The sequence below is a fragment of the Vombatus ursinus genome, unplaced genomic scaffold (genome assembly GCF_900497805.2).
Source record: "Vombatus ursinus unplaced genomic scaffold, bare-nosed wombat genome assembly UNPS02014847.1, whole genome shotgun sequence".
Classification (NCBI taxonomy): Eukaryota; Metazoa; Chordata; class Mammalia; order Diprotodontia; family Vombatidae; genus Vombatus; species Vombatus ursinus.
Window position 1 is genome coordinate 13890486 of NW_020954625.1, and position 13129 is coordinate 13903614.

Below are 13129 nucleotides of genomic sequence, written 5' to 3' on the forward strand. Positions count from 1 at the left end.
ATAGCAAGTAAAAGCTTTCCAGACTACATACCCTTATTATTATTGTAACAAATTACCTTTGAAATGTCTGTATATTGGAGGACGTTCATCATGAGAAGGCTATAATAATAACTGTCATACATAGCTTTAATTAACAAACAAGCATACATTAAGCACCTACTTTATCACAGGCCTTGTGAAGAGATCTGGAGATTCCAAAACAAATGGAACCATCCCTGCCCTCCAGGGGCATATAATATATTAGGGGAGAGACTATATATGTAAATAAATATAGAGAAAATAGCCGTTTTAAAATAGAAGGAAATTGGAGAAGGTCACACCAGACACTTGAGAGTGTGGATCAGGAAAGTTCACAGGCAGAGAAGTTGGTGCTTGGGCTGAGCTTTGAAGGAAAGTAGGGGTGCCAAGAAGTGGAGATGAGGATGGTATTAATTCCAGGAGGGGGTGGGGGAGCAGCAGATGTAAGGCCACAGAGGCAGGCTATGGGCTGTTCTAACCTTTTCTTGTCTGAGGAACAATGAGAAGGCTGAACCAGAGAGGAGTAGGCCATGCATAGGCTGGAAGGGCAGGTTGAGGCCGGATTGTCAAGGCCTTTAAATGCCATACAGAGGAGTTTGGATTTGACCCAGGGTACATTAGAGAGTCATCAAGTGGAGGAGTGATGCGGTCAGACCTATGCTTTAGGAAAAGTAGTGGGGAGAATGAATTGAAATGGGAGACACGCCAACTGAGAGTTGGTCCAATAGTCCAGGTAAGAGGCTGTGAGGGCCTGCATGAGAGTGGCTATGTAAGGGAAAAAAGGGGGCTGCATGCTGGAGGTGTTGTGGAGGTCAGCAAGACAACGCAGTGTGGGGTGAGGGAGCGCCTCAACGTAGGAGTCGAGAATGGCTTCTGGCTTCAAACCTAGGAAACCTGAAGAATGGTGGTGCCTTCAGCAGGAAGAGTGAATGTGGAAGTGGGATGTGCTTAAGGAGAATCATTTGGAGTCCTGAAGCTGTTTAGTGTGGAAGAGAGGGGCTTGTCCTACTTGACCCTGGAGAGCAGAACTGGGAGTCCCTGGGCAGGGGGCATGGAGCTGCAAAATGGCTAATGGAGGCTTGATGCCACAAACAATTTCTCAACAATCAGAGCTATCCCAGAGTGGAGCAGGCGTCCCCTGGAGGAAGCGGGGCCTCTCCACATGGGACATCCGTAAACAGGAGCTAGGCGATCATTCGTCAGGTGCCCTCTGTTGGGTCTGGGATGGACTAGAGGTCACCGAGGTCACTTCCAGGTCTGAGATATCCTGTAATTGTGTGACTTGAGAGTCTGGATGGCCTCGTGCTGCTAGGTGGCACGGTGGCCAGAGTGCAGGACTGGGAGTCAGGAAGACTGGAGTTCAAATCCTGCCCCAGACACCTACTTAGCTCTGTGATTCTGGGCAAGTCTCAGGCTCAGTTTCCTTATCTGTAAAATGGGAATTGTCAGCCAGACTGAACCAGCCTCCAACCTGTGGATGGCTGGCACCAAACAGAGCAGGCTAGAGACAGGTGAGTCAGGAATTAAACAGAAGTTTACTTTCAAAGTGAGGGAAATGGCTTGCAAGCAAGGAGGCAGATTAGACACATGTGCCTGGGCTCCGCCCTTAGTGGGGGGACCAGAGGCAGTGGGGCTGAACCTTGATTTATATACTTGTGGCTAGACAAAAAGAGTTAAATAGTATGGTGTAGCAACCGTTATGAGGCACAACAGCAGGGGTGAGGCAAGGTTGTGTAGTGACAAAAAGTCGGTTCATAGCAGGGCTTATGTCTGGGTCTGTTGGTGCTTGCCCAAGCTCAGGGGCCATCGTTCCCAGAAGGTGAGTGCAAAGGACTGTGGTTATGCCAAGCTCTGGGCACAGCAGACTTGCTGGGTCTTAGCTCTGGAAAACAGCATCTCCTAATACCTTGACAGGATAATAATATATCTCCCTCCCACAGTTGTTGTGAGGGTCAAATGAGATAGTATTCATAAAATGCTTTGCAAAACTTAAAATGCTATAGAAATTCTAGTTGGTATTATTTTTTACTGTTATAGTATGCAAAGAGCTTTGAACCTGTGTTCAAGAGACCAGGATTTGATCTCACCTCCGATCCATACTTCTCTGAACCATCATAGTTTTCATGTTTCCAAAGGGGCTAAGAATGCTTCTGTACCTGTGTGTCATACTTATGTCCTGTGTGCTTTACTGTGAGGATAGTGCTTTGGAAACCATAAGGCAGGATAGAAATGTGTGCCATTGCTGGTGTGTGTGTTTAGCTCTCATGAAATCCGAAGGTCTACCTGGAGAGATTGCCAGCCACTTAGGGCAATGCTAGGGCCTGCTGCTCTTAGTTGATTGTGTTATTCCTAGCTTAGTCATGACTTCAGGGATCTGTGATTTCATTAGTATGGCTCCCCTCTCCACCAATGTCTACCCCCATCCAAAAAAAATCACATCATATATGACCCCAGTTGTTTGCATCTTGTCTCTCCCACTAGAAGGATGCAGGCTTCATGAGGGGAGGGACTGGTTTTGCCTATTTTATACTCTCAGCACTTAGCATAGTGCTTGACACATAATAGGTGCTTAATAAATCCATTTTGACTTGACAATGTCCAGAGTTGTCATGGTCAAAAAATACATCTCCCTGTAGCTACACTGGTCAGATGCCTTCTGGAAATGAGCTAGTCTGGTACTCAAATGACACATGCCCTTCTCTTCCTTCTGTCCTTCCTTTGCCAAGCCCAGTCTGATTCTTGTGGATCAGCAAAGGTTCCAGTTACTCATGACTTAGTCCAGAATTATGGCCTTTGAGTCCAGATGGGCATTGGATCCACCACCACCCCCGCCATGTTGGATTTGAAGGCTTATAAGAAACATGCAGAAATGAGTAATCATAGGATTCCATTGGTGTAAAGGGATGGCCCACCATATGCAGAAGCTTTTTATTGTCATTCATCCAGAGCTGGTGCTGCTGCTTTTCTTGGAAGTGAACATTTCACTGTTCACAGTCCTATCCAGGGAGCCTTTCCTGAGGCTCTTATTCTTTGCACCCCCATGAAGCTTTGGGTCCTGCTATAGGCAGCACACGATTGTAGAAGATGCCAAGGGATGTAGTGGCAAGAGAATCAGATCAGCTGGAGGTCCACTTGTTTGGGCCTCATTTTCTTCTCTTTAAAATGGGGTCTAACATTGCCTGTGGTTAATTTCCCTCACCAGGCTGTGAGGTTCAGATGACAGAATGTGTCTCAGGTGGACTTTGTAAGTCTTTTATGCTAGTAGAGGGGCAGGATTTGGAAGCTTGGAGCAAAGGACCTAGGTTCAAATCCCAGCCTTGCCCCTTTGTACCTGTGTAATCGTGAGCAAGTCACTTAATCTCCCTAGGCCTCAATTTCTTCATCTGTAAAGTGAAGGTCTTGGATAAAGTGACCTCTAAGGGACCTCTCAGCTCTAAATCTATGAACCTAGGAACTTTAATAATATACTCTGTGTACATATAGTTATGTGTATACATACACATCCCTATCTGTCTGTCTGTCTCCACAGAGAAGAGAGAGTGGTAGTAAACTAATAACAATCCCCTATGTAGGTCACACTTTTCATTTCAAAGCATTTTCCTTGCCATAGACTGGGGAGGTAGATACTAGTAAGCATTAATATTCCCATTTTATAGAAGAGCAAACTGAAATTCAAGAGAGCAGGACTTGGAATTAGGAAGACTTGGGTCCAAATTCCCCTTTTAAATCACTTATTATTAGGTGACTTTGGGCACATCCCTTAACCTTTCAAAGCTTCAGTTTCCTCTTCCATAAAATGGGAATCGTCATGAGCCCTTCCCTCACTGGGTTGTTGTCAAATGTATGAAAAGAACTTTGCCAACAGCAAAGTGCTCTACAAAGGTCAGCTGTGGTGGTGATGATAGATAATGTTACACAATAACTGTGCCAAATTGTAGCAAAATAAAATGTTCTGTCTTTTTTTGTGTCTCAGAAGGGTTATCATCTCTCCTTCTAGTAGGGACTCTGGGCCGGGAGCTGGGAGAGGTCAGGTGCCAACACTTAGTAGTTGTGTGATTTTGGTTAAGTCCCATCTCTTCTTGGAGCCTCGGTTTCCTCATTTGTAAAATGGGAGTAATAATGCTTATACTACCTACCTGACCAGGTTGTTATAAAGAAAGTACTTTGTGAAACTCAAATGTTGTATAAATGTGTTATTATTAGCCACTAAAAATTAATAATAATTCCTAGAAAATAGCAATAGAGAAATTTCCCCTTCATTTTCCCACTTTCTTGAATTCCTTGCCATTCTGACCTTCTTCTCAAATCAACAGAATCCAGCTTGAGCAGCCTTCCCGGTAGCCGTCCACTCAGACCCAGCCCTGGGTGAGCCTGGGCCCAGCCCTACTCTGGGCAGTGCCTGTCCCTTGCATTGATGTTAGAAGTATAAACTTGTAACAATTTTCCCTTTCGCCCTCTGTCATCCGATAACTCGCCTGCCCCCCTCATTTTTGTCTCTGGGAAATGTTTTCCAACACTCTTCTCACCAGCTGCTGCCCTCACTCCAGTGCTGGGTGCCCAGCCTGGAAATTTTTAAACCTGCCCGCTGGCTGTGTGTGTCTGTCATTGGCTGCGTTGTGGAAAGCAGCTGGGCCTCCTTCACTTTCTCCTTCATCTTCCTCTGCTGGGAACCCTGAGAGGGGGCTGCAAGCCCTCTTTCAGTGGACTTCTGTCATGAACATAAACCACGCTGCTTTGTGGAATAATGAAAGTTCACATTCATCTCACATTTTCACACTGGCGAATTCACTTTTCTATGTAATGCCTACCTGATGATGGCCCAAGGTCACACATTAAGTGGCAGAGCAGGATTTGAACCTGGGACCTCTGAAACCAAATCCAGCATCCTGACACAGGTTGTAAATGTTAGAAGGAGGATTTGAGCCTAGGTCTTCTGCCCTCTCATCACTGTACCGCACTGCCTTAAATCAAGTGATGGATGGATGAATGGATAGATGGATAGATGGATATTGAGAGGGGTGAAAGAACTAACCTAAAGTCACACAGGGGTCCACATCATAGCCAGGATTCCAACTCAGGACCTTTCACTGTCAATTCAGTGCTCCTCCTACTGTACCACCCAACCCAACCCAAGGGAGATGCCTCTACAGTGAGACAGAAATCACAGTTAAAGGAGGACATTGATTTGGGCTTTACAGTTCATTCTTCACTGCTTTTTGAAGGACAGTTTGGGAGATATTAGACCGTGGCAGACTAGCAGTTCAGGAAGGGACCTCGATGGCAAGCTCGTCACCTTCTACGCCAAAGGAGGCCTCCTCCAAAGTACCAGATGATAGCTATTTCGAGCCCATATCAGCCTAGGCTTCCTCCCATGTCAATTGAGTGAGTTGGACAAGACGGTCTTAAAGGTCCCTTCCTTCTCTTGATTCCCCATGTTTCTATCTTCCGGTTCCCTTATTTGATGAGAGCTTGTGGGCCTCCCTTCATTGGCTCCTTTTGTGCAGGTATGCCTCGGGTGCCACAAGTCAATGACAGATGCTCTTGGCCCTTACCTTGTATGTCCTGGCTCCTCTGGGGTCCCCTCCATCAAGGAGTGGTCCTTGGACCCATTTTTGTTAGTGAATGACTTTAGCCTCTCCTCAGCAGGTCCAGGTCACAGCGGGCACGTTGACCCGGAGCCAAGAGCTGGCTTTGGCAGCCAGCCCTTAATGCTCTTGGAAAGGGGAGCTGTCTCCACATAATATCAAATAGCATTTCTATAGTGCTTTAAAGTTGGCAAAGCACTTTACATATAGAGCCCTGGGAGATAAGGTATCCCCGATTTATTAATTTGTGGTTATTGTTGCTATCGTTGTTGTTATCATCTCCATTTTACAAATGATGAAACTGAAGCGGACCAAGGTTAGGTTAAGTGATTTGCCCAGGCGGCATCCACACTCAGGTCTTCCTTGCTCCAGTACAGTGCCCCAATCGGTCCACCACCCAGCTGCTCTACATAAGGACAGAAGTCAGGGAGGAGGCTTTACATAATTCTGTATCCTTGAAATCCAGAGTTGGTGTCCAAGGACCTGAGAGCAAATCCCATCCCCATTACATGCTAGCTCTATCATCCCCTTACATAAGTGATTTCCCCCCTCTGACCCCATCTTCCTCCTGGTAAAAGGAGAGAGGATTGGGCTGAAAGATGTTCAGGTCTCCATCTTGTTACATCATCCATCCTCTGGGTTCACATGTCCTGAAACCAAAGCTCAAGGCCATTCAGGAAGTGTGCAGCGCCTAGTCAGCTTAGAAGTTGTTTCTCTCCAGGGCCAAGCTTTCCAGTTTGTTTTATTCAGTATTTCCCCTTTTTCTTTGCGACTGTCCAAGACGGGATTTAAAGCCACATCTTCCTCACTCCAAGTCCCAATCCTGCCTCCCAAGGAAGTGGACTGCATTAGAAAGAGGAACAGACTCAGACACAGAGTATCTGGGGGTGGATTTTGTCTCTGTTGCTTGTTCGCTATGCCCTTGGCCAAGTCACTTCCCTTCTCTCTGGGCTTCAGTTTCCTCCTTTGGAAAATGAAGTCATTGGACGAAATGACCTCTAAGGTCCCTTCCTGGTATAAGGTGATGATTCTGATTATAGTTCTGAGAAAATAAAACTGATTCTGATCTCGGTTTCGATCGCAACAGTTCTGTTTATGTCAGTGTAAGCTCTTCTCATTATTAATGCCACATAATCTCTGAAATAGACATGATCAATAAATGGATCAAAAGAGGCTTAGAGTCATTCTTGCCACTCAGAAGAATGTCAATCATTGTTGTCCTTGTTCATTTGTTTCAGTTGTGTTCTACTCTCCATGATCCCATTCGGGGTATTGGAACGGTTTGCCATCTTCTCCAGCTCATTTTACAGATGAGGAAACTGAGGCAAACAGGGTGAAGTGACTTGCCCAGGGTCACACAGCTTCCTGACTCCAGGCCCAGTGCTCTCTACTGCCACCTAGCTTCCCTCAGGATGTGAATATTGGCTTTGAAGGCTGGCCCCATGTCTATTTTTCTGAAGTGATTCCTGGACATTCTTCATAGGTTAAAATTAGGACCTCTTTTAGGTGATTTGTGGGAATAATAGGAGGAAAATTGGCTTAGGAGTCAGAGGATTTTGGTTTTGGGAGGCACTAGAGGAGTTGTTTCCTCTCTGGGCCAATATGGTAGATAGAGAGTAGAGTAGAGAGTAAGGTGAGGAGTGCCCCCCCCCCTCCCAACACAGGTATGGAAGGAATGGGTGGAAATAGAAGAAACTGATTTTGGCTCATGGTCAGAAAGAAGTTCCTAATCATGAGAGCTGGGCCCTGCCTTGGGAGGAGGTAGTGAATTGCCGCTCACTGGAAATCTCCAAGCAAAGGCTAGATGGCCACTTGATGGAAAAAGAATTCTTTTCGGTAAAGATGGGACTAGGTGCCTTCTTCCAAGTCTGAAATTCTTTGATTTTGGGAGATAAGCCTAGAAGGTTAGTTTGGAGCCAAACTACACAGTCCCATTTGGCCTACCCTCACATTCTCCTTTCCTTCCCAATCTCTGCCTACTGACACCCTCTGATCCTTTAAGGTCCAGTTCAGATGCCCACCACCAGCTCTGGGAAGCCTTCCTTAATATGTCCCCAAATGAAAGAGATTTCCCCATCCTCTAATTTCATATTCTTATGTGCAAAAAGATAGTGACACATCAATGAATATTTCCCCCATCTGCTGAATGCAGAGCACTGTGGAAGGGAGTAGGAGACATCCAAAGTTGACATAAGACAAGAACCCTGCCCTCAAGGACCTTACATTACAAGCTTATAAGACATGGCCATATTACCCATTGTCCCATGGTAAGTTCATTAGGGACGAAGCAAAGCACCACAAGGTCGACAGGAAAGGTGGTTACCAACTGGGGCATCCAGGATGGTCTCTGAGTTACACTTTCAGAGATGAGTCAGAGTTCATAGGGCAGAGGGAGCCAGAGAAGACATTCCAGACATGAGGTACAAGCTGATCAAAGTCAATGAGGCATGAGAGCACAGCATGCATCAGTGGGCAAAAAGGAGTCTGACCTGGCTGGTGCATAATACAAGGAGGGAGGGGGCTAACATGAAGTTGGAAAGGCAGAATGGTACCAGGCTTGTGGAATATTAATAATAATAGTAATAATGATAATGGTAATAATAATAGTTGGCATTTCTATGGTGCTTTGGAGTTTGAAAACCACTTTACAAATATTATCTCATTTGATCCTCATGATAATCCTAGGAGGTAGGTGCTGTTTTTAATCCCATTTTAAAAATGGAATAACTGAGGGTGGCAGAGGTGAATTGACTTGGCCAGTGCCACCCAGCTAAGAAGTTTCTGAAGCTGGGGTTTGAACTCAGATCTTCCCAACTCCAGTCCCAGTGCTCTGTGCACTATGGCGCCACCAGCTGCCTCATGGGAGGCCTTGAATGGAGTTGCTGCTTTACACAGGAGACCTTAGAGGGCTGCTGAAAAAAGAATGACATGAGTTTTTCGTGAATTTCTATCAAATTGAATTGAATGACTAAATCTGTGGTAAAGAAAGTTTACCATGAAGACTAGACCAGAAGGGGCAAATAATGACCATAGTGTGATTTGTAAGAAGAAATGTTACAGATATAAATTGCCTGGGCTTGGCTGCTGATTGGATGTGAGAAACAAGGGAAGGGATGAGTAAGCAATAAACCCAAGGTTTCTGCTTCTGGGACTGAGTGAATGGTGGTGCCATGGACCAAAACTGCACTATCAGAAGGAGAAGGAGATTCCATGGGAAAGCCAACGAAGGAGTTCCATTTGGGACCTGAGGGAGTTTCAGGCGCCATTGAGACTATAGGGGTGGGCTCTGAGGCTCTGAAGATCAGAAGAGAAAGGTCAGGACATGAGACAGAAGTTTGGGAGTCATCTACACAGATATGGTTGCTGAAGCCATGGCAATGAATGAGATTGCCAAAGAAATGTTTAGAAAGCCAGAAAAAGGTATAAAGGGTCAAGCTTAGAGACTTTATGTATACACACACACACACACATATATATATACATGAGTATATATTTCTATATATGTATGTGTATATATATGCATATGTATGTGTGTATGTATGTATATACACCCCAGCCTCAATCCTTTACTTTCTCTTCCATGTACGTGTGTGCATACTTACATATACACTACTGCTATAACTCTTATTTCCAAAACACAAATACACCCGATTCATTGGGGAATGTTTTGAGCGTAACTCAGATTTTGAGTTTGCTTATACAGGATTTCTTTTGAGAGAAACGAGAGAGAACACAGAGAGAAATGCCATATTTATTGTATATGTTCTGACTCAGTAGGAGCTGTGGTTAGGGGAGGGCTAGGCTGAGCCTATCCTCTCCCCTACTTTCTTCTGGGACTTTCAGGCTACTGGGTCTCTACCCTCCAGCCCAGCCCATGGGAACCAGGGTGTTAGCTGAGCAGCAGCCTTTATTGTAGTATTTATTTCTTAACTATTTAACATGCATAACACTGTCCTACTGTTTTAATTGGCTTACTATCTTTTTTATGTGTCAGTGATGAAATTTTTGAGCATTGTTCTCCTAACTCAAATTTCCCCCATAAATCCTATGGTTTTTATTGCTTGATTTTATTTAGCGTGGTGCTTTTGTATCGGTTATAGCAGAACTGACGTGTAATTTCAACTCAAATAGTTCATGATTATTCAACATTCTTTGGTAAAGGGAATAAAATGTAATTATTCCCAACTTAGAAAAATGGAAGAAATGTTCAATACCATTATTATGGAAAATATATTGTAACATTTATTAGAAAACAAAACTAAAAATAATCCATTAATAGATCTAAATTCACAAAAAAATTCCAGGCTCATGGGAAAAGTCTTCTATCTCATCTTCTCACAAATTATTAATTACATTCATTCAATAGATATTTAGTAAATGATACTGGACTGTGGAGAGATGAGGGTGCTAACTACCTCAAGTAGCTTACCATCTATAGTAAGATTAGAGAGATTAAAATACAAATTAGAAGATAAGTAAATATCTTGTAAGGTCTTAAAATCATACCCTCTTAGCTTTGATACCTTAAGTAGGTGAGAAAACTTGGAGTGAATCTGTCGGACCTAAGTGTAAACAGGGCCTGTAAATCTCCTTGAATCAAAGCCATTGGTCAAGAGACCAAGTCACGCCCAGAGAAATTATATAAAGAAAAGCAGCTATGTCAGAACTAGAATGAGATTCTGAGTGGATTCAAAAGATGGGGGTAAAAAAGGACTAAGGGGAGGACTGAACAGTGGCCAAAAATATCTGGGGAGGAGAAGGGAAATTTTGAGTGAACAGAGCCATTGGTTTGTATGCATCTGTTTCAGAGAAGAAATGGGAATCTTGAGAAAAGGTCAGTTCTTTCCCCAGTTTCCACAGACAGTATAATTTAATCTGCTGTTTCATTAATCAAACATTTCTAGTAACTGTCTTTTGCCTCCAACACAAAGGGGCCAGGGGTTAACCAGAGATAGTTATAAATGTAAGGTTGGGCAAAGAGCCCAAACTACCTAGGTAGAAGAAAGTTTCCTAAATGCAGGCTTTGAGTACTTGCAGACTCAAAACTTTCCATACAAAATAAACTTCTTAAAACTAATAGGAGGGAAACACAGAGGGACCTGAGGGGCCGTCATATTGGCTCCATCCCAGGCTTAAAATGAGCTGATTTTTGCCACAGAGTCTAAGAATATGAGATTCACTTGTGTTCTAATTTGTGTTAGAATCTCTGGAGCCTACTACATGCATGGTAAGCACCTTGAACACAGTCACATCTGAGTTGCTAGCAGAGTGCACTGCATGTAGACATTTATTAAGCGTCTGATTGGTTTGCCCTCTCCAAAGTCACAGGCAGGGAGATGCAGGGGAGTGGCTGGTATATGAGTAAGAAATGTGGAAGTTTCTGGAAAATGGGAGGATGAGGTTGATAGAAGGAAAGGGGCTGATCCAGACAAGATGCAGCGGGCTCCAAGAGGGAGTAGGCCCAAATTGTCAAAGACTTTGTTTTTTGTTGTTCTGTTTGTACTATCAAAGATGTTATATGGCAACCAGATGGCAAATCTGTTGGATAAAATACTAGACTTAGAGTCAGGAAGGCCTGAGTTCAAATCTTCCCTCAGGTACTTGCTCGCTTTGTAACCGTGGGCAAGTTAATATCTCTGGCCCCAGTTTCTTCATCTGTATACTGGGGATAATAATATCGTCTGCCTTATAGAGTTGTTTGGAGAATCCCGTGAAAGAGCATAAATAAAAAACTTGGCAGACTTCAAAAGTACTGTTATCAGTGATAGCTGTTTTTATGCCGATGAACAGTGAAAGGTAAAAAGGAGGTGCCTGATTTCTCATCGCTGTTTGTTGTTTTTCAGTCTGTGGACTCTTCCATGACCCCGCTTGGGGTTTTCTTGGCAAAGATACTGAAGTGGTTTGCCATTTCCTTCTCTGACTCATTTGACAGATGAGGAAACTGAGGCAAGCAAGGTGAAGTGACTCGCCCAGGGTGACAGAGCTAATAAGTGTCTGAGGCCAGATTTGAACTCAGGAAGATGAGTCTTCCTCACTCCAGGTCTGGCACTCTATGCACTGTGGCACCAGCTGGTTGCCCTTATTGTAGGAAGGGAAAAAACAACAACAACAACAACTAACTTCTTGAATGTTAAAGTTCGATCTCTCCTAAGTTCTCTTTTCCTTCTGTAGCTCACCCTTAAAAAAAAAAACAAGCCAGGTCTCTCAGATGATGTTTTTCCCTAAGTTTCAGGGGGGAAGTGTGGTTTCCCCCTTTATCTTTCCCATCCTGAGAGTATTTCTTCATCTTTTAAAATCTGAGACTCCGCATCCTTTGACCTCTTGTCCAAAGACATTTTCTCACTCACAGCTGTCCCCTTTACTTGGCTAAGAAATCAGGAGATGGCTGATCCCTTGATTATGCCAATTACATAGAATCAACTTACTCTAACAGGCACGTTGCATAACTGGTAAATGTTTAAACTCAATCGTTTGCTGCTCATTGGGTCGGAACCTCATTTTCACCAGGGGTCTCTCTAAGACTAGAGAAGCCAGTCTAGACGATATCACCAGGGACCATCTCCAAGACCCAGTTTTCCAGTGTTCTGTAGATTTACATCTCAGGTATGGATTTTCTAAGCCTGTCTCATCAGTATATAGTATTGCTGGGTTAATATTAACTTAGAACATTGGAAAGTGCGTTGGACTTAGCCTGAGTTTGAATTTGAGTTTTTCTACTTAAAGCATGGATGTTCTTGGCTGTTTTATTCATTCAAAAAACACTTATTAAGTGCCTGTTATGTGCCAGGCATATATAAAAGAAGAAAGGAAGTAAGAAAGGAAGAAAGAACAAAGGAAGATAGAAAAAAGAAAGAAAGAAAAAGAGAAAGAAACAGACTTGTCGTTTAGGAGCTTTTATTCTGCTGGAGAGAAACAACATTTATACAGATAAGTAAATTCAAAAAAATTATAAACAGATACACTCTAAATCTACAGTAATTTGGGGAGATGGGTTATTAATAACTAGGCAGATCAGAAAGAGCCTCTTTCACAAGGTCCCAGTTGAGCTGAGGACCTAGGAGGAGAGCCTGGGAGACAGAGGTGAGTAGGGGGAGAGAATTTCAAGCATAGAAGTGGGAGATGGGGAGGAGGGACAGCAAGTAATTGGATTAACGTTTAGAGTATATTAGGGGGAGTAATGTGGAATCAGTTAGTGTGATGGGTTGGTTACTTTTTCTCTCCAGAGCTCAGTTTCTACCCCTTTAAAATGAGGAAGTTTAACTGGGTGATCATTAGTGCTAAATCCTGAGATTCTGTGACTCCCAGGGGCATAACTGATAGCTTCAAATTTTCACTTTTTGATTTATCAACTTGCCTGGTCTTAATAAATTGGGGTGATATGCATATTAATGTATGATAGGCTAAGAGACCAAGAGAAGGACAGAGAGGGAGGGGGAGAGAGCTGAAGACAGACAGAGAAAGAAACAGTGGGGGAAAGAGAGAGAGAGAGAAAGGAAGGAGACCGGGAGGGAGGGAGGGAGGGAAGG

General features: G+C 43.8%; 1 protein-coding gene across 6 annotated transcripts in view; it reads left to right on the forward strand.

Moving 5' to 3' along the window:
• Positions 1 to 13129, forward strand: part of RHOBTB1 (Rho related BTB domain containing 1) — a 198999-nt gene that overhangs the window by 117756 nt on the left and 68114 nt on the right. Inside the window, exon 1 of one of the 6 annotated variants that reach the window (XM_027840642.1) lies at positions 12135 to 12206. The exons of the other annotated variants lie outside the window; for them this stretch is intronic. The gene's annotated coding sequence lies outside the window, so the exon portion shown is untranslated. Of the gene's footprint in view, positions 1 to 12134; positions 12207 to 13129 lie in introns of those variants that run through there. 6 annotated transcript variants of the gene reach the window in all.